Genomic DNA, 26,032 nt, shown 5'->3' on the forward strand with positions numbered 1-26,032 from the left:
CTGTTAGCATATCACACATTTATACGATCAGTTCTCGAATATGGTAACACGATTTGGTTTCCCTACACACAACAGCTCATTAACAAACTAGAAGGAGTGCAGAGAAAGGCAATTAGATTTATCTTTAACAAATACAGGACCAATGATTCACCATCCCAACTACTAAATCAAGCATGTATTCTTACTTTACAGAAACGCGCCAGACTAGCACGACTAAAATTATTGTTCCAATTAGTTCATAACTCGTTAAACATAGATACTTCGTTATATATATCTGTAGATGAATCGAGACCATCCCGGCATAAGCACCCATTAACCCTTAGAGAGTACGCATTCCGAACCGACTGTTTTAGATATTCATTTTTTCCGCTTGCCATAAAAGAATGGAATAGTTTGAACCCCTCTATCACTACTAATACATCTTTGCAGAAATTTGTAACTCTGGTAGAAGAACAGTTGCGCGATAATTAAATAGATAAATAAATCATAATTACACAAGTTCAACAGACCACTCGTATCACTGCATATAACAGCACCTGTATGAACATACTACTTACAATGTATAAAATTGCACCCTTTTCTGTGAAATATAAGTTATGTGTTTTATTTTCTATTATCTGTGTTTTTTTCCCATACTCATGTAATTACTTGCAAACAACAGTGTTTTTAATGTATACCATTCCATTTGTATTCGCTTTTACTATGTGCCCATCCTGTAAAAATCCCAATGGGATTGACAGTATCTGAAATAAATAAATAAATAACTAAGCAGCCTACTAGTAATAGTTAAAAAGACAGCTAATGAGTATTTGTTAATCAGCCTGCTATTTAGAATGTGTTAGCTGTATTCTGATGTAATACTCAGCTGACAATTCTAAGCCGAAAAAAAGTGTTCTAACTCATTACTTTTATTTTTAAGAAATCCTGTACTGTCTTCGGGGACACACCCTAATGGCCTAGCCTTCTGAAACATTTTCTGCGTACGGTCGTCCACACACCTGCTGAGAGCACTTGCATCATTTAGCTCGGGCCTAGGACCGGAACCAGACCGGGGGAGGTTTCGCAATACATTCCGGCCTGTATGACTGCGCAGCAGTCAATGCAAAAACTGTGCTCATTTCTTTTTCTTTTTTTATTACAATTATAACGTTCATCCTGCCTTCGACTTCGAATTGCTCACGCAAGGCAACCCTCGGAATATAACATCAGTCTCTCGTACTTTTCATAACACTCACTCTTCACCGAAAGCACACTTGTGCAGTTTTCGAGAATTCAGTTCGGAGCTGACACTTACACTCACCCGATTATTCGGGCCAGTTGCTATAGCATTTTCGAAATGTAAACGTTACCTTTGACAGAACGAGCACTCGGTTTCCATTACTTATTCTTCAGGCGGGAAAAGCATTTGTAGCATGGTGTTAGTAACAACTTTACTTTCAAGCAACAAATGAAGTGAAATCAGCTCTTTCCCGGTTGTTGGTTGGGTGGACGATTAGGTTTTCCGTGATTTGCGGAGGGTGTTGTCCAGAGGGGGGGGGGCTTGGGATGTATCTGCCTGTGTTTGTGGAGGATAGCCAGCACTACAACGGGCTTCAGACAGTTCTTGTAGAGTGTTACGGACCCACATGCGGAGGAGCCTGTTGGTTGAAGTTCCTTGAGGCGGATTTAGGCCCGATTTGTCATCAGCACCAGCCTGACTACGCCCACTGCAGGACAAAGGCCGCTCCCATGTCTCTCCAATTTACCCGGTCCTTTCCCAGCTGCGGCCACCGTATTACTACACATTTCTTGATCTCATCCTCCCACTTAACTTTCTGCAACCCCCTGCTGAGCTTGCCTTCTCTTAGAATCCACTCCGTTACCCATCAGGGCCAGCGGTTATCTTGCCTTCGCATTACATGCCCATTTCTGCCTCTTGATTTCGACTAGAATGTCATTAACCCGCGTTTGTTCCCTCGCCCGCTTCCTATTTGTTAACGTCACGCCTATTATTTTTCTTAGCATAGCTCGCTGCGTTGTCTTTAAACTGAACCCTCTTTGTTACCCTCCACGCTTCTGCCCCATAGGTGAGTACCGGTAAGATACATTGGTTGTAGACTTCTCTCTTGAGGGGTATTGGTAAACTGCCATATGCGCTTCACCTCATTCTTATTCTTCTAGTTAGTTCCCTCTCATGATCATGATCAGCTGTCTGCCCTAAACAGCCATATTTTCTTCCTAGACGGTTGAGTATAACTCATTGATCATACTTTGCAGTTCATACCCTGATCGACTTAGCAAGGCAATATCATCAGCGAATCGCAGATTACTAAGGTATTCTCCGCTAAATCTTATCCCCATCTGTTCACATTCCGGGCCCCGGAATATCTCCTGTAAACATGCGGTTAATAGCATAGGCGAGATCGTCTCTCCCTGTTTTATTAGCACGTTTACGATGTGGGAATCCTGGCTTTCTGCCTTCGCCTTTGCGCGGCTGTGCCGGCCTCCCGCGTTGTTTCTCCTCTTTCCCTTGCTCCCGCCTCAGGCGGTGGAGAGGCGGCTGGGTGACTAATCACTGTCATTTAGCCACAGCTCCGCCCCGGCTCGCCAAGGGCCTTTGCCATTGGCGCCTTTTGGCGGGAATTCGGGAACCGCTTTGGGCGGCCGCGCGCCGCGCGACCGTCCGAGCGGGGCCGAGAGAGAGATCCCTCCGAGACAGCGAAAGGTGCGTACGTTACTTTTTGTCCCTGCCGGCCTTTGCCGCTCGGACCAGTGCTTACTCGAGCTCGCCCGCACGTGTCCTCTGACCTGCAGCGGCTCGAGCCTGTCCAGCGGGGTCCAGCGACCTCAGACAGGCGTTGATTGCCCACTCTCTCTCGCAACCGGCCCAACGGTCGACACGAGAGGGAGATCACAGCACTGCCGCTGGGACATTCTCCTGCAGCGGCGTGCTAGCGGCGCGCATTACTCGAGTCGCTTCGTGCGCGTAGCGGAGCCTTGCTCCTCGCGCGCCCCCGGGACGGGGTGACTATTGAGTGTTTGTGTACCTGCTGAAGGACGACGTGAATAAACGTCTCCTTTGTGAACTTGGAGGCCTATTTCTTTGCGGCGAATCGCTCTCCTCCCAGCGGAGGTTGAGTGCGCCGCATCGGTGTCCCAGTGTGTGTGTGGTGACGGCTGATCGGGGCCCTTGGCTCGCGCGAAGCTCGAACCCGCGGTGGGTGGTGGCTTGTGTCCACTTAGAAACCCACAACTCTTTCCTCTTCTATCTTTGTGAGGTGGAATATAGGGCAGTGAGTATACCATTCTGCTAATCACGAATGCTTGTTTGGTATTTTTTTGATTAGCCTGATGCTTTGATGTGTCATGACCGTGTGTTTGGACAAACGTTCCCAGATGCGGAGTTTCTGTACCTCCGATACTGGGAGGCCGTCGACCGTCACTTGTATAGAGGGTTTTCCCTTTTTGTGACGGCCCGCAGTCGGGTGGAGCAGCAGGATTCGGTCAGCGAGTGTGCAAGGCCTATACAGGCCACGCAGTCCGTACCGCTTCCGCTTGGAGGCTTTCCTCCATTTCGCCGGCATTTTGCCGTGGTCGTCTGCGTAGGAGTGGGATCCGCTCTAATTTTCAGCCCATGGGTATGGGAGTGGTGTCGAAGAGTAGTGGAGATAAAACTCAGCCTTGAGATGTGCCCCTGCTTTCTAGAGCTAACGAGGGGGATTGTGTGGACCCAAACCATATCTCCGCCGTCCTGTTACTCATAAAGGCGGTTACATACGCGTGTGTTCTAGCCCCTACACCTCAGTAAGATAGTGCGTTTAGTTTGGTTTCGTGCGTCTGCCATGTCTCAGGTGTAGAATTTCTTGTGAGTAGGGGTGTGCGAATATTCGAAATTTTCGAATATAATTCAAATATTATTTTTTTATTAATCGTGTTCGATTCGAAATCCACATATTCGTGTTGTTTCGATTATTCGACACGACGCGAATATTCGTATCTAGCCGAATATTCTACTGCGAGCACCGGCGTTCATTTCGGTCCGCAAGTCCTATCGACAGAGACATAACAACATGGCGGCGCCCAGAGCAATGCGTAACGTTGGGTTCTAGGCACTACAGTTGGGCCATGCAGTAGCTGACTGCACTGGTGAACTTTTTTGTGGCTATACCTGCGAAGCTGGTATAGTCAGAGCAGTGCACGAAATACCTCGCAATACGAGCCAGTTCAGTGCCAATTGAGAGGGCATTTTCTGTAGCTGGAGAAGTTGTTTCAGCTAGAAGGGAACTACTTCTGCCTCACCAAGTAGAGCAGCCGACAACCTTTTATGTTCATCCCAGCAACGCGCTTTTGTGCTTATGGCAAGCTAGCCTTGATCAATGCTGTGTCCTAGCCACCTTCTCTGATATTTTCACTCTTCTAAGAACAGTGCTCGAGACTGATACTTTTTGTGCAGCCACACGCACCTTTCGTGCTCATTTCATCACTGATAGTTGAACTGTGATGTTCTTGGGTGCTCAAATAAATGTTTTGTAGTGGTTAAATGTGTCTGTCCTTGATTATTCGTATTCGATTCGTATTCGAAAAATTTGATATTCGCACACCCCTACTTCTGAGATTTGAAGCATCACGTCCTGCGTCGTGTACAGTTTGCTTCTAAATCCCAGCCTCGCATGGGGGAAGAGGCCGTGTTTTTGCATGTGGGTTTGGAAACGGCCGAGGATAGCGTGTTCGTACAGTTTTCCTAGGCACGAGGTGACCGACATGGAACGGAGGCTTGCCAATTGAACTGGTTTACCTGGTTTTAGAATAAAGGTGACCTTAGCGTAGGTCCATTCCGGGAGGGGGTGCCCCTCTCCAGTGTTCATCGAAAAGCTTGGTTACGGCTTGAACCAAATTTTCGTCCAGGTTCAGTAATGTTTTGTTGGTGATTTTATCCGCGCCCGGCGCCGACATGGTGCGCAGCTTGTGCATACCTACTCTCACTTCCCTTGTCGATATGTCTTCGTCAAACACGGGGTTCAGAGGGCTTGAGTATTTGAGGGGTAGGCTTCTAGCTGTGGTTGTGAGATACCCGTCTTTTAAGTTTTGGATCAAAGCGCTGTCTTCCACATTTAATTTCTTGGCGCTGCGATTTACGTTACGTTGTTGGGAGTCTTTAGTGTTTTATGCTTCTAAGAGGCAACGTAGAAGCTTCCACGTGTTTTTCAGTCCCAGATTTGCAACCGCATGGAAGCAAATCCAGATTTGCTTCCATGCAGTTGCAAATCTGGTCCCACTGTTGACTGGTTAGGTGTACTGCGTGTGCTTCAATCTTTTTCCTAAGGCTGCTATCCTTAGTTTAAGAGGCCGTGTTTGTTTTTCAGCCATCTTTTTTGCATACTGGAGTGTGTTTCCCATATGTGGACAAGTCTGCTGTCCACGATTTTCGTTTCCCGATTACTCGGGATGTGGCACTTCCGACGTCCTATGTGAGTGCATTCACCCAGTTTGCAAGGTTCTCTATCTCAGTAGTGGATTTCTTCCGGAGATTCCTGAATTTATCCCAGTCTCTGATTTTTAGTGTCCTTTTTACAGAGGGAGAGATTGACTTCAGTGCGGAAGTTGTTTGAATGTTGTAGTCGTCGCTGCCTAGGGAGGTCTGCGTGTTGGTTCACAAACACTGTGCGATGTTTTTGGTGATCGTGGGATTGGGTTGGTGTTTAGCTGCGCGCTGTTGTGTATCGTTAACGGGTTAGGGCCTCATTTTGCATTAATGTCCAATGTTGCGATTCTTTTCTGCACTTTTGCTTGTAACCCCAGCTTACGTTTCTTGCGTTAAAATCCCCTCGGGTTCTTCGCGCGGTTGTTTAGCACTTTTGTAATAACCGCAAGCGGAGGGGGCGAAGGGGGGGGGGGGGTTCCGCTGCTTTTTGGCGCGCTGTACGTGTTGAGGATGAACAAGCTGGGGCTTCTTCTGCTTTGGGACGGAGGGGGAGATGCAACGGTTTGTCTGATGTTGCCATCAGACCTCGGGATGCATCGGGCGGTTGGTGTGTGTGTAGTGTTTTATGGCGCACAGGCAACTAAGGCCATCATGCGCCAAGCATACGGTGTTACGAAAAATTTTCCGCTGAATTTTATAGAAAAGTGAAGAATCATCGGTGGTGTAGGGGGCCTAAAACGTTAGTGCGACCTAGTGATCACATAGGAAAGAATTTCTAGAAGTGGCTAATATTAAAACCTTTAAAGGGGGTTGGACACCTCAGCAGCTATCCTTGTTGTCTTGTTTTGTTAGCAGGAATTGGTCCGTAAGGTGTGTGTGGCCCATTCGGAGATGACAGAGAACAACTTGCTTGAAACGTTCTTGCTGCACTCATGACTTCCATTCACCCTAAAGCTATCTTTACCAAGCGCAGTTTGCTATTTACTTCGTTTTTCCAAGGCGAATGCCCTTTTTTTTTCTTAATTTACGTTGTACTAAATTCGTGCAATCCTTAAATGGTATACATTGTTTATTTTGTCTTCCCACAAGCTTCAGCAGCGCAAAAATCTGCTCTGTCGTTGCCTTTCATTCTGACATGACTGGGGACCCAGCATAATTTTGTCTTTTGCTTTTTGCTATGTTGTGAATGGTGTCACCCAGTGACGGAGTGATTGCACTTCTAGAGTGAAGAGATGTCAGTACCATTAGGGGGCCTGTGTAAATAATACTGTTCGTGAGATTCTCGTTTACTATTTTTCCTGGAGCTGCACAAATGTCAGGACAGCGCCCGTCCTGTGTTTTTCGTGTTCCTTCTGTCCTCGTTCCGTAGCGCTGTTGTGAATCTATTTGTCAGGTAATGTGTCCTGTATATTGAGATTCTGGCATATCTCTTCGAATCGCAATACCAGTGGCCAGGTAGCTTGCGGTTTGTGGGTAAATAATATTCAACAACGACACTTCGCCACAACTGGATAGTATATATGTTTTGGTAGCGATTCTTCTGTATTCAAGGGAGGTTTCATTTATTTCTGCACAGAGGTTGACTATGGGAGTTGTTCTGTATGCGCCACATGAGAGCGCTAGGCCTCAGTTTTGTACTCGATCCAATTTTTACGGCATGACAGACCTGCCCAACCGTACAGTGAACCCATAATCTAATAAGGAACGTACCAAACTGACAGTTGCAGGCGGAGTGCTCAGGCGGTCGCATTTATGTTAAGGACATCAGCTTTATCTTGTTGTGTTTTGATGAGAAAGTGGTAGGAAAGGTGATAACTCAATCGGCTGGTGATTCGGGCGTCTGTCATGTTAAGGGTTCCCCTCTTCGACAGGCCGTGATTGCATATAGCAAATCTGCGAATTAAGCCTGCCGTTAATTTCGGTTTCCTTGTCTAGGAGTTCTATATGAGGGTGGCACCCAAAGTGTCTTGTATGTATAGAGGCCAAGGATTCCGAGTCTGTTGGCCAGGGGTGTGTTGCAGCGTATGCGTAGAACCCGAGGAAGTTGTCTGATCACGTGGAGTGATCATTTGAATGGAAAACACTTAAGGCCCATAAAGGTCAGTTTCGAAGTGATAATATCAATTGTATATTGTAAAGTATTTTCTGCCTCTCCTATGGAGCCTTTTGTCGTCCATGAAGTGGTGTCGTAGGTGTATAGTGCCGCGCGGAGGTCAGGTATGATAGTGGGCTAATGCTATTTTCAGTAGGAGGGAGCAGAGAACTGCACCTTGTGGAGTGTCACCTTTATTAACCCTCCCAATCCAGAACACTCCACAAGGTGCAGTTTCTGGCTAAACAACTCACCAACATACCTGACCTGGATGGGGACGGATGGTATAGTGCTGGCTGGAAAACATGTTCAAACCGTTTTTTCACGCAACTGATGAGGGAGACAGGGCAAATGTTTCGGAGGATGACTGCCTTGCTGGGTTTGGGAATAAAAGTGATGTGTGCATGTTTCCAGGTGGAGGGCAGCGCTCCATCAGTTCCTAAAGTGAGGTGTCGTCAAGGTTGCGGAGGACCTTGTGTGTCATGTGGTCTGGTCCGGGGGCTGTTGGGCGGCGTATGGTAATCAGTGATCGTTCGACTTCATCAAGGGTGTTGTCCTTGTCGAGGTTCGGATTAGGCCGAGGGGGCCCAGGACAAGTGATTCCGTCCCAATCGATAGAATTGTTTTCGCAGTGCATATGTCTTGTAGAGTTCGGTTGATGTCAGTGCCCTTTTTGTAGATCAAGGTAGCGAGACGGTTCTCGCAATCACAAAGAGAACAAGGAAGAGGAAAGCCTCAGGGTGCTTACCAGCGTTTCGGCAAGAAGACTTCGTATGGCCCAGGTGAACAGAAGCCCCCTTCCCCTTCCTTGTTCACTTTGTGTCTTTTGTAGATCAAATTGAATAATCTTCTTGACTCGTTTGCTGGGGGTGTGTAAAGCTTGCTCAATCCTACTCGCCCAGGGAGCTGGTTCTGGCGCAAGATGAGAGCCAAGTTTGTCTCGCTCTCAGAGGAGTTGAGTGCTTTGGGTTATTGGAGTTTAACGCGCCAAAGCGACTCAGGCTATGAGGGACGCCGTAGTGAAGGGCTCCGGAAATTTCGACCACCTGGGGTTCTTTAATGTGCACTGACATATCACGGAAGAGAAGAGTGGGGAAGAAATATTTTGGTTTTGAATGTATGGGTAGTGATAAAGATGGGGAGGTTGCTGCCGAGATAATCTGCTAAGACACCCTGTGGCTTAACCAAGACGTGCGGGCTTGCATATGTAAGCAAGGTCACCGAGGGCCCGCATGTAACACGTGCCGATTCTTGCGGGTGTGTTTAGGTTTGTGTCGGTGTACTGTTGATAACTGGTAAGGTTTAAGGAGTGAGGATGGCTGTGTGATGTGTGGGTGCTGTCACCGAATAACATTTGAATGGGTTATGACTGCGTTTTTCAGACTCATTTTGTTCGCTATGACTCTCGGAACAACTGGGAATGAGGTCATTTGGTGCAACGAGTAATTTGTAATTGAATTTTTAAAACTTGTGCTGTACCGTGTGGTAGTCAGGTAAGACTAACGCGCTCGCGATTCATGACGCCGTGAACCAACGCTCACGTGCTTTCTCTCAACTGAACGAGTGAACTGCGCACTCCTCGTAACGAGCGTAGGGGAGTGGGTGGCTCGCTGTTCGGGATAGGAGTGCTGAGGGTAAAGGGGGGGGGGGGGGGGGGAGTGACGGCAGGGGGACAAAGGCAACAGAGGTCCGTGTCCTTCCCTTTTCTGTCTACTGCCGACCTCGGCGGCTTAACTGTAATGTGTCAAGGTGATTTTGCATCGGTTTTCCACCAGACGGCGGCGCTGTCGGGGGAGGGGCTTAGAGTCAACTTCAAATTGCAATTTTTAGCTAAAATGCCCACGTAGAGCCCTGCTTCTTTTTTTAAGTATGCATAACAACGGTCGTGGCTAGAACGCCACGATTTGTTGGGAGATCATAAATGACCCCTTTAATGTACAGGTTGCTTGTTCCTGCGTAACTGCGTTTGGTGTGGAATTCTTCTGTCTGAATGTATTGTTCGACTCCTTGGTGAGTGGTATATGGTGTACGTGACGGTGGAGATGAGCCTGTTGGTTGTGAATGGCCTCTTGGGGGTTGTTACGCTTTCTGGACGACGTATACCTTCGTGCGTGTCCTACTGACATGCACTGACGGATGACTATGTGAGCAGCCTATCCGTCAAGCTCACCAAGACAGCACAGGCATAACTGTGTGTTCCCACCCTCCGCCATTCCTAGAAAAGCTTTTCCCGCCAAAAAAATAAAATGGTTGAAAGTAATCGCTCGTTCTGTTTGTCGTCTCTCTGCTTCAGGCCTTCCTGTCAAGGTTATCGCTTCACTTCAAGAATCACACACAAGCATGATTGCTCTCTCAGTATACCAAAAACAGGTTTCCTTGTGATACTTCATAAATATCACGGCTGCAACACCGCTGTCGCTGTATGCATGAGGAGCACATACTATAGACATATAAAAAAACTGCGCTTTCCGCAGTCCTGTTGCTACTCGCCCCACTGTCAGAGTTTGTGCTTCGTCTACAGACCATTCAGTAAACTGTGCTGCATTCTTGCGCGGCCTGAAATGAATGATGTGCTCACCGTGTGCTTGTCTTCGGTGAGCTCTGCCATCCGAAGCTGCACTTGGAGCTACGTGGAGAACACGTCCAGCACCTCCAGGCATCCAACGCCGCGCTCGTAAACAGTCGTGTCCTGCGCAAATTCGTTACGGGGGCTTCAAACAGCAGCCCTGATGTCACACTTTTCCAGAGCACATGGTTAGCGCGGTGCGAGCAACGGCGAGCCCCTACTGCAGCTGCGTCGGCGCGTCTTTCCAGTAATGCAAGTTTGGATAGCTTCGTGGCTTGTATACTATAAGTAGCACTTGAGAGAAAACGCTCGTTCTGTCGTCGTCTCTCTGCCCCAGGTAGTTTTGTGAAAATTAGTCATTCCATTGCAAAAATCACACTGAAGAGCTTGATTGGTCCATCATTAATACAGCAAAAATGGTTGCCTTGTGAAAGTTCATAAACATATGGTTACAACACAAGTCTGACAGTACGGGGAGCGCATACTAAACGCATCCAAGAAAAGATGTCAGGGTTTTAACTTGGTTAAACCTACTAGTGCGAAAGCTCTAGTTTTTGCCTATACCAAGTATTCTTTGGTCCCAATAGGCTAAGGTCAAATTTCGGGTGTGGCCCGGGTCATACTTTGGAAATGCCTCAATTCAAATTTGGAGGTCGCCATCGTGTTTGGCTTGGTCAATTATGGTTGGACATAGATTTTGGTACAAAGTTGAGTGAAACCGTGGGCAGGGTGTGTGCCTCATGTAGGGCATTTTTGGTCAAAGAGAAATACGCTCTGTTTAGCGTTTGACCTTTCGCCACATCCGTGCGCAGTGCGCATTTGTAAGGAGGGGTACATAAGGCGCGCTTCCCCATAGAACAGGCGCAGACACTCGCCATAGAAGGAGAAGAAAAAGCAACAGTCGGACGGCGCAGAAACACCCTGGCCAATCCCCCGCCATGGGTATGTGCCATTAAGCCTGAGGACATCGTCATCATCATCAACACCGATCCAGAAGTAGTAGCTTGGGAGTTGGCTGAAAAGCAGCGAGAGCTTTTCGCTTTGAGATATCCAGGCTTAACCTTAGCTAAGCCACAGCCAAATTTTTTAGTCGGTGTTTCGCACTAAAATTTCCCTCTACGCTGTCCTGCTTTTACTCGTCCGACTGTACGTGCTCGTGCTTCGTCTACAGACCGTATAGCTGTGGGTGCGGCATTCTCGCGCGGGCTGAAATCAGCGAGCTGCTCACCGTGTGCCTGTCCTCGGCGACGGTGAGCTCTGTGCCGTCCGAAGCCGCATTTGGAGAACGCGTCCAGCACCTTCAGTCATCCAACGCCGCTTTTGCGTACAGTCGTGACCTGCGCAAGTTCATTAGGGGGGCTTGACACAGCAGCCTCTTGGCAGCCATGACGTCACACTTTTTCACAGCACGCGGTTAGCCCGGTGTCACCTACGGCGCGCCCCTGCTGCAGCTGCATCGATGCGTCCTTCAAGTAGCAGAAGCACGGATAGCACAGTCACCTGGTGTACTATATGGTAGCTGGCCACTTCAATCTGCTGCATTGCAATATGTAGTTTTGTGACCGGCGAAACAGGACGCAGGGGTATTTGCTCGGATAAAAATTGTTGCAAAAGTTAATTAGAGTGTGCCTCCACCGTGTAACACATCGTGTGTGGCGCTGACGAGCTGTGATACCCTTTCGAAAGGATAGCAATCTCTAGAGGGCATGGGTCAGTGCGGCACAGCTATCTCGATCGACATAAGACACTTTCCGAAAACGTCTTTCTTTGCTCGGGCCATTTCGTCAACGTCGGCTGCAGGACAAGTCTCACACTGTTGAGGACCCTCGGAAAGCATCATTGAAACGAGAGCACTTCAAACCTGATGCTGGTCCTTCCAATTTCTCAAGAATATTCGACTAGTTGTACGCTTCGGAAGAATAGATGGAAAGAAGTGCATGCTATTTCATCCATTAGTGGGGTACAAGCCCTGTGAACCAGCGTTGATTCCTCTCCCGCAGGGGACACTGCAGTGGCCGATGATTTATCATTGGACACGTCTCGGAATCCTCTCAATGTCCATCACACTTGGCTAGCAGCCTACTTCCTTGATAGGAAATGGTTTGCATACCATGCTAATGAAACTACATAGGACGACCATTGGTCAGATGACTTCGCAACTCTTTGGCCACCGTGCACGATCACATATGTTCCATTCGCTAAATACGCAACATACCCCGGCTAAACATACATGTATGCTGTGAGGGCCTACTTTTGCGACAGTTTTGCGTTGGATACAGTGCTTTAAATGCCCACAACGTGCTTTCGACGATTGACGCCTCTCGCGGCGATTGTTTTTAGCAGGATCACCACCTCGAAAAAGCGTTGGCGTATTCTGCTCGAGCTGAGAAAGGTAAATCCCAAATTTTTCTCCGTGTAAGCATGCCATGTGCAAATTCTATTTATTTTAAGCTGGAAGACAGGTTTGGAAGCGGCACCCGGCTTATTTCTCCTGGGCTGGCGGGGTTTGTAATCGCCTCTATGCAGGTGGCGGGAATGAATCGCCATTAGATGTTGCAAGCGTTCTTGAAAGGAAAAAAAAATCACAAGTCACAAAATCACAAATCAATCTAGCGCTTGCGGGTCGATGGTCATGTCATTATGTTTTGAAAAAAAACAAACAACAGATAGCCCTAGAAAAAATTACTGGCTGTGCTCCAGGAAGAAGGGTGGCAAAGCGCTGAGGGGAAGTCGTGTTAGTTAACTCCTGCGATGCTTGCTCAAAACGAGGCTCAACAAGCGTTGAAAATCAGTGACGGCGTCAAGGGTACGCGACGGGCAGCGGCAAAAACAGTCACGCAGGCACCATGCCTACGTAAAAATTAATTCTCCGCTCCTCCCCAGTAAAAAATTTTCTGCCCGCGTTCCCAGTTAAGTATTATTAAGGAGAATACTTTTTACCTATTTGAGGACTTAAAAGCGTCGCAGTCCTGCTATCACGGAAATAGTTAGATAACGTGATCACATCAACGGAGCAGGACGCTGCTGATTGGTTTATGATTTGGTTTTATGGGGTTCAACGTCCCAAAGCGACTCAGGCTATGGGGGATGCCGTAGTGAAGGGCTCCGGAAATTGCGACCACCTGGGGTTCTTTAGCGTGCACTGACATCGCACAGCACACAGGCCTCTAGAATTTCGCCTCCATCGAAATTCAGCCGCCGCGGCCGGGATCGAACCCGCGTCATTCGGGCCAGCAGCTGAGCGCCGTAACCACTGAGCCACCGCGGTGGGGCAGGACGCTGCTGAGTACGCTCAGCATTTTGTGTGCAGTAAAATTTGTTCAAAGTGCTTACATTATACTGGTACTATAATTTGGAGAACACTACTGAGTACGCGCTGTATTTGGTCTGCATAGTAATATTTGTTCACTGTGTCTAGAATACATTGCCACTATAATTTGGCTAAGATGTGTTGCCATAAAGGCTGCGACAGCAGTTCCAAGAATGTGGAGCTCTCGATCTAGAGTCGGCATTGTTGTGTCCCCTTATTGCTTTTGTGTGTGTGCGCCCCCTCCTAACGACCACTCGCATTCCCCTCCTAACGACAGTTCGCATCCTCCTCCTAACGACCACTCAATCCTCCTCCTAACGACCGCTTGCCCCTCGTCGCACGCTGTCACCGGATGCCCCCCCACGGTGCGCCCCCGCACCCTCCTCCTGTTCTGGGAAGCCACTCCCTGCCGTGGACGCTTCTCCACTCCCTCCTTTCTTCGGGCGGCCAGTTCGGCTCCTGCCTCGGTCGACGCTGGTCGCACCCTCATCGGCTTTAAATAAACGAAGTCTTAAAGTACCGTGTGCGTCTTTCGCTGCATTCAACACAGCGACCGGACACGACAGTGGCGACGAGAAAGTGGATTCGACCCGCGCTACGCAACGCTATTGACAAGCCATGGCTACGCGAGGGTTTCCCAATCAGATACCAGAATTCAACGGCTCATCGTGGTCATCGTGGGTTGGACGCCTTCAGTTCTACTTTGAAGCTAACAACATCACAGACCCAGCCTTGAAGAGGGCCAACCTGCTGACGCTGTGCGGGGAGCAGACCTACGATACTGTCTGCGCCCTTATTCAGCCAAGCACACCAGCGGCAGTGTCTTACGACGACATCGTAAAAGCGCTGCAAAAGCACTACGACCCAAGGCCATCCGAGGTCTACAGCCGGGCTCGCTTCCAACGACGAGATCAACTGGGAGGAGAAACTGTGAGCGCCTACGTAGCCGCGCTCAAGAAGCTCGCTGCCGACTGCAATTTTGGAATGCTGTCGACAACAGCTACCGCGCAGGAGGGAGACGCAGCTTCTTCTGCTAACACCACCATGCTTCCCTTGGACGTGATGTTACGCGACAGATTTGTGTGCGGACTGAGTGACGAGTCACTGCAGCAGCGCCTGTTCGCTGAGAAGGACCTCACATTCAGCAAAGCTTACGACATCGCCGTTCGAGCGGAGAGCGCCGGTCACCAGCAGAGAGGGATTCGCCGGAACACCGAGCCGGTACACCAGACAAGCAACCAGGTGCGCAAGCCTTCTGTTGTTGTAAAATCGGTCAAAAAGGCACAACGCTGCTGGCGGTGTGACGACCAACACAACCCCCAGGGATGTCGATTCCAGTCAGCCACGTGTAATTTTTGCCACAAGCGAGGGCATATCGAAAGAGCATGCATTACGAAACGGAGACTTGCCAAGATAAAGTCACCTTCCCAGCCTAATCACAGCGTCAACGCCTCAGAGAATACGCCGCTATCTGATCTCCATGGAGCAACATCAGCAACACCATCTGTGTTGTACGACCTGAATGAACACCATGAATCTCGGCACGCGACCGAAGATTTTTACAGAAGTAAGCGTACATCACCAGCTGATTAAGTTCGAGGTGGACTCCGGCGCAGCCTGTACTCTGATCAGTGAGGACACGTTCCGAACTTCATGGCCATCTGACGCACCCGCCCTGCAACAAGACGACACGCACCTGCGAACGTGGTCAGGACAGAATCTGCCACTATTGGGCTCTGCCAACGAGCAGGTTAACTACAACGGCCAGACCCATACGCTACCTCTGCTTGTTGTGAAGGGCACAGGATCAAGCCTTCTAGGGGGAAACTGGTTTTCTCCACTAGGCGTGATGATATGCGGCAAACATCAAAACGCCGATGCGCTAAGCCGTCTGCCACTAGACGCAACTGTTGACGAACCATTTCCACCAGGAGACGTTCTGATGTTCGAAGCACTGCCAGAACCTCCGTTTACAGCAGGCACAGTTGCAGCATCTACGCAGAAGTGCGCAGCTCTCCGGCTAGTTTACACAGCTGTTCAACAAGGCAACGTGCATAAACTCAAAGGGGACAACTTCGACGCTTACCGCAGGCGAGCTACAGAGTTGAGCACCCATCGCGGCTGCATCATATTTGGGTCCCGAGTTGTGATGCCGAGAGAACTACGCGCACAAGCTATGTCTCTCATCCACGCCGGACATCGGGGCATCGTTGCAATGAAAAAGTGTGCCAGAAGCTACATGTGGTGGCCTGGCATTGACAACGACATCGAAACAGTGGTGCGAGAATGCAAGCCTTGCCAGAGCAGCCGGAGCGCCCCGCCGAAAGCTCCTATCCCAGAATGGGAAAAGCCAGACACACCATGGCACACACTGCACATTGATTTTGCAGGACCAATTGAGGGCTGCACTTTCCTTGTGGTCGTAGATGCCTACACAAAGTGGCTTGAGATAAGGCAAATGGGACAGACGACTTCGGCAGCAGTCATTGACAACCTCCGATCACTATTTGCAACGTTCGGCCTGCCGCGCAAGGTAGTGTCGGACAACGGAACACCGTTTGTGTCTGCGGAGATCCTCAAGTTTTATCGCGACAACGGGATCTCATCAGTTACACCGGCCCCCTACCACCCAGCGACAAACGGACAAGCCGAGCGCTACGTAGCCGAGCTAAAACGCGCCCTTGAAAGAGATCAGACAGGCTCGCTGCAGCGCCGCCTTGCGCGCTTTCTCTTCAAGCAGCACACGACGGTTCAGAGCACAACAGGCGAGACCCCCTCGAAAATGATGTTCGAGCGTGAAATGCGAACCCAGCTCACAGCCATCCTCCCCGAGCCAAAGGCAGAGACGTTCCGGGAAGAAAAAGCAATTCCGCGCTGCGGCACGCTTAATGAGGGGCAGCGCATCCTCGCCCGACAGTTTCTGAAAAAGCCACGCTGGGAGGAAGCTACAATTGTCAGACGCATAGGCCTGCGCTCTTGGCTCGTCAACATACATGGCACAGTAGCACGCCGACATCTCAACCAGCTGCGTAGATTTACGACGCCGTCTGAGAGCTGTCCGCCAGCGGAGAGAACACGTGCACCATCTTCCCACATAGCCTGGCACCTCTTCTCGGAAAAAGAGACTTCGCCCAGGACAGACCTAGGAGACACAGCGAACAACAGCCAGCCTACAAGTGTTTCTCCCCCGAGCGCACAAAGCCAGCGCGCCTCCACGCGTGAGCGCCGACCCCCTGCACAATACCAGGCAACTTTCTAAGGGGGAAGGAAGTGTTGTGTCCCCTTATTGCTTTTGTGTGTGTGCGCCCCCTCCTAACGACCACTCGCATTCCCCTCCTAACGACAGTTCGCATCCTCCTCCTAACGACCACTCAATCCTCCTCCTAACGACCGCTTGCCCCTCGTCGCACGCTGTCACCGGATGCCCCCCCACGGTGCGCCCCCGCACCCTCCTCCTGTTCTGGGAAGCCACTCCCTGCCGTGGACGCTTCTCCACTCCCTCCTTTCTTCGGGCGGCCAGTTCGGCTCCTGCCTCGGTCGACGCTGGTCGCACCCTCATCGGCTTTAAATAAACGAAGTCTTAAAGTACCGTGTGCGTCTTTCGCTGCATTCAACACAGCGACCGGACACGACAGGCATATTTACTCTACGCAGGAGTACACTGGCTTCAGGACCCCTACCCCGCCTGCTGCCTGGGTCCCGGACAACACGACTGCTGACTATGATCCTCAGTGGAACATGGTTGACGAAGAGAAAGTGGAAAACCTGCTGGAGCATCTGGCGTTGCTGGTCTGAAAGCCCTCGTGGCTGGACGGTTCCGGAGGCTATTCCCACATCGCGGAAATTCCAAGCTGCACAGGATGCGTCGAAGAATTCACTGCACAGCTAACTGACAGGGAAGGTTTGTTTATGTTTACTGAGGACTACCTAACAAATGTCATGGGTATGAGCTTAGGGATGGCTCTCAAGGTATGCAATGTGGTGAGGTCACTGATAGAAAACCCGGCATAGGTTTCGCGACTAGTTTAACATCATCTGCATGAAGACATGACCACCGACCTTATGGAGCAGGACATCAGCAATACTTCATGTGTGACCCATGGAGACTGGGATGCAGCAGGACATCAGCATGCCTTCATGTCTAATCTCGGAGATTGGAGGGCTACAAAATTCTCACCATTTGCACTGTGTCAGCGTTGCGCCTTGAGTGAATGTGTCTCATGCAGCGTGTCAGCTCTCGCTCCACCATTTTCGCCAAAATGAACAGGTTTGTTTTGCATTTGTCTCCTTTCTGGCACTGCTCGTCGATATTGGCTAGAATACCCATTCCCAGAGCAACTGGAACTCAGTCACCAGCTCCCATATCTGATAACGAAGCAGTGTTGGGAATAACGCAGGGTTACTGGCAATGGGTGCATGGTACTAGGTCGCTGGATACTGGGAGGTAAGTGCAGCATTTATGAAACATCGAGGTCTGTGCTCATTAAAGAGACAGTATATTAATTACTGACTGAAACACGTGTCATGAGATTATATTCGAAAAAAAAGTACCATGATGTAAGAGTGGAGCAGTGCCATGTCGGAGGAAACAAAAATATATAATTTTAATTTGGCATTGAAAAACGCCTAAGAGCGATGAAGCCTTTCCATTATTGGTGTACCCACCACGTGACCGTATTTCCGAGATGTGCACTGTTTGGAGCGGTAACCACGGTCTTCTAGAACGTCAGTGTCCACACGACGGACCGGAGCACGGGAGAAAAGGTCACGTGAGTGATGTGCCGAGTGCGACAACACACCGAGGGAAGGAAAATTCTAGGAACTGCTGTCCTCTTCGCTCATCTCGCGCTGCCCTCTATTCGCGAGCAAACTCAGCGTAAGGGGGCACTGTGATGTCTGGCAGCTCACAACAACGTGACAGCCCGTTGAAAAGGGGTGTGAACGTGGACGTGATCATCGTCATCATAAATATATTGCTACACTGGGCAAGATGATGTATTTGCAAAGGTCCGTACGTGGTCTGTGGATGTGTCCATGCATATAACTGGTCGCTTTGAAAATGTATTGCTGTTCCTGGCTTGCGATGAAATTCGCGCTGGTTTGTGGAAAGCGGTCACGTTTTTGACGGTGAGCGCTTAATTCTGATGTGCTCTAGAATCCCCATGGGCACTGAAGCCGAAGTTGACATTATTTGCGTGACAGATCCGCATATGAGATAGCGGTCTGACTGAGAGATGCATTTACGGAGTCAACAGTAGAGTAACCAAGGTGTTCCAGCTGTGTCCCCAAGAGATGGAAGTTCGTCAGGACGGTGTTCATTCATTCCCACAGATAAGGACCTCGGTGATTTTGCCATCAATGAGCATGAAAGCCAAGGCGCCGCGCTCGCCAGATGTTCTTTCACTCTTCGCGCTCTCTTATGTGCCGCGTTGTTGCCGCTAAATTTTTCGTTGCAATTAGCAGTAGAAAAAATTCTTCGAGTCGAATGCTAATTATGCTCTCAGTAGCGAATATGAAGCTACCTTTGGCGAAAAGGACAGCAAATAATTCAGGGGCACTTTGACTGTCTAAAGCATAGTGTCGAACCGGAACCGAACCTGAACCCGAAACAGGAACAGAACCCGAATTTTCACCCGAAACCGTAGCTGAACCGAACCCAAAGCCTTGCCATTACTGGTGTACCCACCACGTGATCGTATCTCCATGAAGGTGGGTCCAGACGTGCGGACCGAATCGCGGATGGTACGCGCGCGTCAGCGCGGTTATCGTGACACGTGCATCCGGGAGTCGGTCTGAACGTCGGGCATTCACACGAACGCAGCGGACAATCCGCGCATACTCTCGCCCACAGCGGGCTTGCGCTGTTAGCGTGGCTTCGAAAACTCAGCTGCCGAGAGTTTAAACATGAACGCCGAACGAAAACGTCGTCTCGCCGCACTGGTTGTCGCCATAAAGCGTCTGAGGGCGAGAAGGAAGCTTTCGCGTCTAAAACGGTTATGTTGGACAAAGTCAAGGTTGGAAAAACAGTGTTTGGCCATGCAGGACCTGCTGTACGAGGACCTACTTGAATGCGACCCGGAGAGTACAAACGCTTGCTGCGGCTCAGTCCAGTGCAGTTTTACCAGATACTGGCTCACAGAGCTCCTTCTCTCCATATTCACTCAAATAAGCAGAAACAACAAAGCTAAGCGGGTATTTACGCACACGCTCAAATACACAGTACGACGCAGTGAGAGAAATACGAAAAGGAGGACACACAATGCTGCACTCGAGCTGCAAATGCGGCGAAAAGCGCGCCAAAACGAAAGGCGCCAGCACGGAGCAAAGCCGACTTGATTCAGGATAGCTACCCAGACGAGCGCACCTAGAAGCAAAAACAATCCCGGTCCGCCGACAAGCCCTCGGACTGAAAAAGGCTCTAGCCTTTTTCATTCGGTCCGCGGTCCGGGAACAGAAAAGTGCACGCCGCCGGCTCAAGGTCGCTCAGAGCAGGGACGTTCACGTTACGTGGCACGCGGACAGCGCTGACGCGCCCGGACCATCCGCGATCCGGTCCGCTCGTGTGCGGGTGCTGCGGATGCAGAGGGAGTTGGAACTGGTCCAGAACGTCAGGGCGATGCAGGAGCAATACGTCTACGCCGATCCCGGAGCTTCGAATGCGGAGCGAGTGGAAAGGATTGTCCGACAGAGCCACCCCACGTTTGCTCTCTATTTGCGGAAGAAGTCACTGCGGCGACTTGAACGAGCTAGCTGTGGCAGCGCGTCGGGTAGAAGCCGAAATCTCGGCAGCCTGCGCCGCCGCTCTACGCGCCCTATCACACCAAAAGAGTCCTAGATTTTTCGTGCAGGACTAACGCATTTAAAAATTCCTTTCCTTGCGCACTATTTGCGACTGGAATTGTTATCCGCCGATACGGTCAACTGTACAACGGTTTCGTGATTCCTCTGCGCCCTTGTGCCTCCCCCCATCAAAATGCATTCATGTTGTAAACAGTATCTTGTGTCTTCTGATTTATCATTCAACGTCCTGTATCTAATTGTTTGCTGTTTCTGAATTTGTTGATTTGTATTGTCCACTCCTGCCTAAGTCCTGTATCTTAGGCCTGTAAAATAAGTAAAAAAAATTTTACCAGCACTTCTGACAGATACTCTCGGCTTGTATGCTGACACGCGAGTTTACGGCTACTTTTTCGGTTTGTCAAGCAAGAGAAGCGGTATTTTCCGTAAAATAATATTTATATTGCATTTGAACGACATATCCGAGATAACTCATTAGCAGTGTTTATACTCGGGTAAGATTTTTGAATGCCTTGGTAGCGTTACCGTCATCGTGGCTTTTGTGAAATTAAGTGATTTAACTAAGTGATCTAACAGTCCTTGAATTTACGGTGCCTCACCATAATTGAAATGTGCTGTAAATGCGAAGCAAAAAAAAAAAAAGACATGCGTGTAGCCTTTGGCAAATTTACAAATATGTGTAATTCTTTAGGTGCTTGGCTCAAATAGTACTTTGCACCTTTCTTTACAGAAGTCTTTTTGCAGCAATGCTGTCAGCTGCTTACTGCTGCATTTCACACCATCCGGTCATGTGGTGATATTGGTGTTTTTTGAGACTGAGATCTTCTAGAAGGGATTGTATATATTTGAGGTGTTTGGCAAGTGGTGGCCCCAAAATTAATGTGTACAGTTAATAAATCTCACAGAAGGGTCCAGGGATCTAGAAGCAGCTGCAGTTAGTGAAAAAAATGGTTCTAGGAAAAAGCTAAAATACTAATTGACCAAGATGATTGGCCTACAATCAAAGAAACTGCTTGGATTTAACGTGGTGTTAGAGTGAAGGCCTTATGATGGTCAAGGCATTTCCAATTGTTGCCCATGCTTGGCCTTCCTTAGAATGGCCAATGGTTGGCCTGTCACCACATCTAAACACAATCTTTGATTGGTGTCCAGCATTTCGCCAGTTATGGAAGCGTTGGCCACTGATGATTTGCCCTGCTGAAAAAAGTTGTACGATGCAATAAGCTCATAGAGTTCGTCACACAAATATCATAGAATTATCATACAAATCATAGAAAATTATCATACAAATGTCATACATTTCTGTAAAGTCGTGCAATCATCAAAAAGATGTCACAGAATATTATACGAATTGTGTAATATTTTATGAGGAAGCCTCTATGAGGTTATTGCATCATAGATTTTTTTCAGCAGGGTGAAACCGCAGTTTCCAGCGCGGTGCACACAGCTACCGTTGCAACATTCCGAGCTGCTTTTCTTCTCTTTTGTCGATTTTCTGACGGGGATCCTGTCTGAGGCAAAGTGTTCGAAGGACTGAAGGGGCAATGAATGAAACGTGCTTTGTCTTGCTGCAACCTATACTTTCATTTCAGTGTCAGAGTTAGGTTTGGGGTTTGGAATAGCGGAATAAAGTTTTTTCTTTACAAATTAGGACTTTTTCAAATGTTTATAGTTTCCCTCTTTGCGCGCAATCTGGCGGTCCATTCTTTCTGGTATGCAAGCCCTCGAGCAGCTGCTGGAAGACCCTATGAACCCAGCAACGGAAGAAGCAACAGTGCCTGCATTCGTGTAATAGTGTTTCCCTCTTGGCATGTGCACAAATAAATAGAAGAATGCGCTGCATATTGTCGTTGTCTTGATTAGTATACCAAAGCATTTCCCGCTGCCCAAGGCTGCAGGGCAGTAATACGTCAACTGTAAGTATTCAAGTTCCACTATTTCCCGATTCAGACAGTACAGCTGTAACGGAGGGTGCTTTGTTAAGCACGCATAGCTCGTAGTGACGCTTTGTACTTTCAGTTACTCTTTGTAGCAGGCAACGTCTTTTTCTGCGAGAATGTCTCCGAACCTAGCACCACACTGACACCTGATGATGAAATAAAACTCATTGGTTAATAGACTGCAAACAACAGAAATTGAAAAATGAGAAAATAACTTCCTACTGCTGGCTGGAGACTGAGAAAGAAACTTCAGTAGCGTTTGTAATTTACTAAGACGACCATGTTCAGGAAATTAATAGAAGATGCCATTCATAGAATTCCTCATCAACGCATGTTGCGCTTACCAATAACAGAGCTCCTGTTGCGCATAAAACGTAGCATATTTTGCATTACGTCCATGGACATCAGCTGGCTAGTTTCTGACTCCGTGCACTAGTATACGTTGTTTGTGCTTTCTACGTGACGTAGGGTGCCTATTTATATTCCTTTTCGTCGCGATTTAAACATCCACGGTTGTTCTCTGTGCGAACGGAGCGACCAACGAATGCCACGACGCCAATGCCGGAACTTGCTTTCAATTTCCCAATATAAGTTTTAGCGCTCGGTAAGTCCTTTTAATGCGTTATGCTCGCTTCAGCAGTTTTGGTCCAGCACGTCTACGTTGATGCACCTGTAGGGCATCTAGGGTTTTTTTTCCAGAAACCCATAGCGCCAAAGGCATTATAGTGGGGCTACAGGAAACAAAAAAAAAGAGTGCAGCTTCACAAGAGTGACAAGAAAGCATTATTTCATGTAACCCACAACACATCTTGAACGCACCTCTGCCATACAAGTTTCTATGCTTTCTGTAACATTGAAAGCGATCTGAGTATACTTAATCAGCAACTTCACTACCTAACCATTATCCCGTGACCAGATTAACGGACGGCCTAACCATATCAACGAATACACCAATTTCATAAACCTTTTTCTTTAATGCATCGGAAATTAATTTTGAGAAAAGAAATCACCGCTTCATTATGCTGACTTTCACATGACCGGTGCGACCTGGCTTTTATTACCGTGGTACACGTATTTCTTGCCGTTTATGAAGCATCGTGCGTGAGATTGACTTCTTCGACACTGATTTTAGCGAAACTCCCTACACTTTATTTTTCCTTGCGTACCCCTTCCCAAAAATCCTCTTAAATGCTAACTTTGCTTTCTTTTTGTTAATTAGCAATCCTTAAAATCTGCTTTTCAGCGTAGGAAGCAAAAATATTAATCGAAGGACGATCTCTGCAAGATCTGGACTTGTCCAACCTACGAGCACTTTCATTTTTACCGATCCAACACACGTTTGATTTACACGTATAACTGCGACAGATATAACGAACGCTCGGCTATTAAGGCGAAAGCCTTTAATGCCCCATACTGTTGTTAGCAGACGCGTCGGCAGCCGTGTCGACAGACGCGTCGGCAGGAATGTCGACAGACGCGTCGGCAGATTCGTCCGCCTTTCGGCGTCACTGCTTAATAGGCTCAAGGTTCCAGCATTAATAAAGGCGCATCTAGTGAATGCATGGGCTTTATAAATAAAATAAAAGGAGTAAAGTCAAGGAAAGGAAAATAAAAACTAAAAATAAGATGTGAAAATAAAAATAAAAAACAATAAAATTAAGAATAGGAGCAAAAAATAAATAAAAAACAGGATATGAAAAATAAAAAAGTAAATAAAAACAAACAGTGGCCAGGAAACGCTTTCGCCTTGCAGCACTTTAGTGAGCCAAAGTGCCCCCTGATTTTTTCTGCATAATGCACTGAGCTAGAAGTGTTTGCCTAGTGCATCTGCTTGGTGCCGAAATGTACCTCCAGCAGTGATAACAAGAGGTAATGTACGTGCACTATGCCCTCGAAGTGCTTTTAGTGTACAGTACACTTTATGCGTATCTGCGTAAGAATTTACACAGGAGAGAAACGACTGCTAACTTTCCCGCTTGGATACATCGAGTACGCTTGCATTTGCTATAGCTCGCTTAAAGTTCAAGTTGCCAACCGTAGAATTATAGCGAAACTTTTACAACGAATTATTTTCGTTCTCACGAGCTCTTCTGCAGTGTGCATCCTGCCCTGCTCTACGTTTGCTTTGTATTTCAACTGGTGTCTTTGAGATGGATTTCTGTGCAGCGCCTATAATACGCAGTGCGACCAAGAATTGAAATTCATCTATACCTAGTTATGAAATTGATGAAGATGACAATGGAGCATCTTTCGATCAGCAATCCGTTCTTTAAACTTACTAGGATTATTTACCTTCGGGTTTATATTTTATGTGCATTTTAGAGATATGGGAAAGAAGTCACTTCTATAGAGATTATCTACAACAGCCCTCACAGTAGCTGCCAATAGCAAGGTCTATCGCAGCGCGTTAGCTGTGTGCTGCATTAAAGCATGTTGGTTCTCTTCTATAGAATATGCATGACCCAGATAACAATATGAATTTTTCGACTAGCGCAACTCGAGAATCGGATCTAATACCTCCCCACAATGGGTGGTGTGCGTGAATATCGCCGACCAACAGGAACGGCTCCGGAAGCTGGTAAATGAGTTTTTCAAGTTAGTCAATGGAAAGTTGATGATGTGGTGGTATGTATAGGCAACATACGGTTATTACTCTACTACATGTTAGTGCTCGTATTGCCACTGCCTCTAAATCTGAGAGGCAATTGAATTCTGAAAAACAACAGCAACGACACCTGATGAGGAGGTACTTCCTTGCCAGTCCTTCCGGTACACTACATATTTCTCCAGAAAGTTTCGTTGAGTTTACCGTAGGCAAACTATTTTTGGTTGATACTGCGCGAGTATTTCGATGCCAACCAGCTTCTTTGTAGCCCTCGGCAGTTCCAGTGCATAATGCTTTCGACAGCCATAGTTGTAAGCGAGGACGCGAAAACTAGCCGGAGTTATTCACATATAGCCGCAATTATTATCCTGCTAAATTGACAGATGTCTTCGGTTTGAGACGGTCTTGGAAAATCTGCCTCTATTTGGGGGACTCCTTCAGCGTCTCCGACGCTGAGAAGCCTGGTATTACCTCCACTGGAGACGCGGAAGCAGATGTGGATTCGTCAAGAGGGAGAGACTCTCTCTCGCGTGCCTGTATTTTCTCAGAGCTCTGTGAAAAGTTGACCTCTGGGACAGGGAATGTTGGCGATGGTGTATTGCGTGCCCAGACGGCGCCCGCCTCTGCACGCTGCGTCAGCGTAGGATCTTCCGGAGAGAAGCTAGAGCTTCGTCCGGGCTTCAGAAAACGTTCTTTTCTGTAACCTTTATCTGGATTACTTTTTTTTTCTCTTTCTGGAACGCCTTACGTGTTCGTGAATGCGCAGCGTGTGTCCTGTGACAGTTGGGAAATTCTGCTTGACCCGCACTGCAGTTATCAGTCAGGCGCTGATGGGCACCGCTCTTCGCATTGATGAGATTTCCACGGCATGTTTTGGATCCGTGTCCGTACTCTTCGTAGTTGAAAAATCTTCTCGGGTTTGGGATATAGGGACAGATTTTACAGTGGATGATTCCGATTTCACAGTATCTGATAGACGGCACCGTTCAAATGTTAAGGCGATATCGGACGCCTCTTCCTCGTTTCGCCTCATAGTGATGCGGCGAAGGGCACCTTGATTTCGGAAGCATTTCAGGAGATCAGACCGCATTCTGATATACCACCTTGTACAGTGTTTAGATTCCGTTTGAGGGGTGACTGTCACCAGAAGGTGAGCAAACTGCTTTTGCTTGAGAGGATGTCAGAGTGATCTTCCTGCGAAACTTCAACCAGAAGGTCATCGGATGAAAGTGTTTTTGCTTTGTAATTTTTTCCTATCATTCTCTCAAGGGTTCTAGCAATAACAAAAACAGACACTGCAGGAACTTTGTCGTTATCTAC

The 26,032-nt window shown here is 48.2% G+C and overlaps 1 long non-coding RNA gene across 3 annotated transcripts in view; it reads right to left on the reverse strand.

Moving 5' to 3' along the window:
* The window catches only part of LOC149336272 (uncharacterized), a 48,983-nt gene that overhangs the window by 13,339 nt on the left and 9,612 nt on the right, over window positions 1-26,032 (reverse strand). For all 3 annotated transcript variants that reach the window (XR_016284244.1, XR_016284245.1, XR_016284246.1), the window contains exons 2-3: window positions 11,288-11,396; window positions 10,072-10,182 (exon numbers count right to left, since the gene is read on the reverse strand). This is a non-coding gene — a long non-coding RNA (uncharacterized LOC149336272). The remainder of the gene's footprint in view (window positions 1-10,071; window positions 10,183-11,287; window positions 11,397-26,032) is intronic.

This window comes from Amblyomma mixtum, chromosome 7 (assembly GCF_055824585.1).
Source record: "Amblyomma mixtum isolate Tamu chromosome 7, ASM5582458v1, whole genome shotgun sequence".
In the NCBI taxonomy this organism is placed as follows: Eukaryota; Metazoa; Arthropoda; class Arachnida; order Ixodida; family Ixodidae; genus Amblyomma; species Amblyomma mixtum.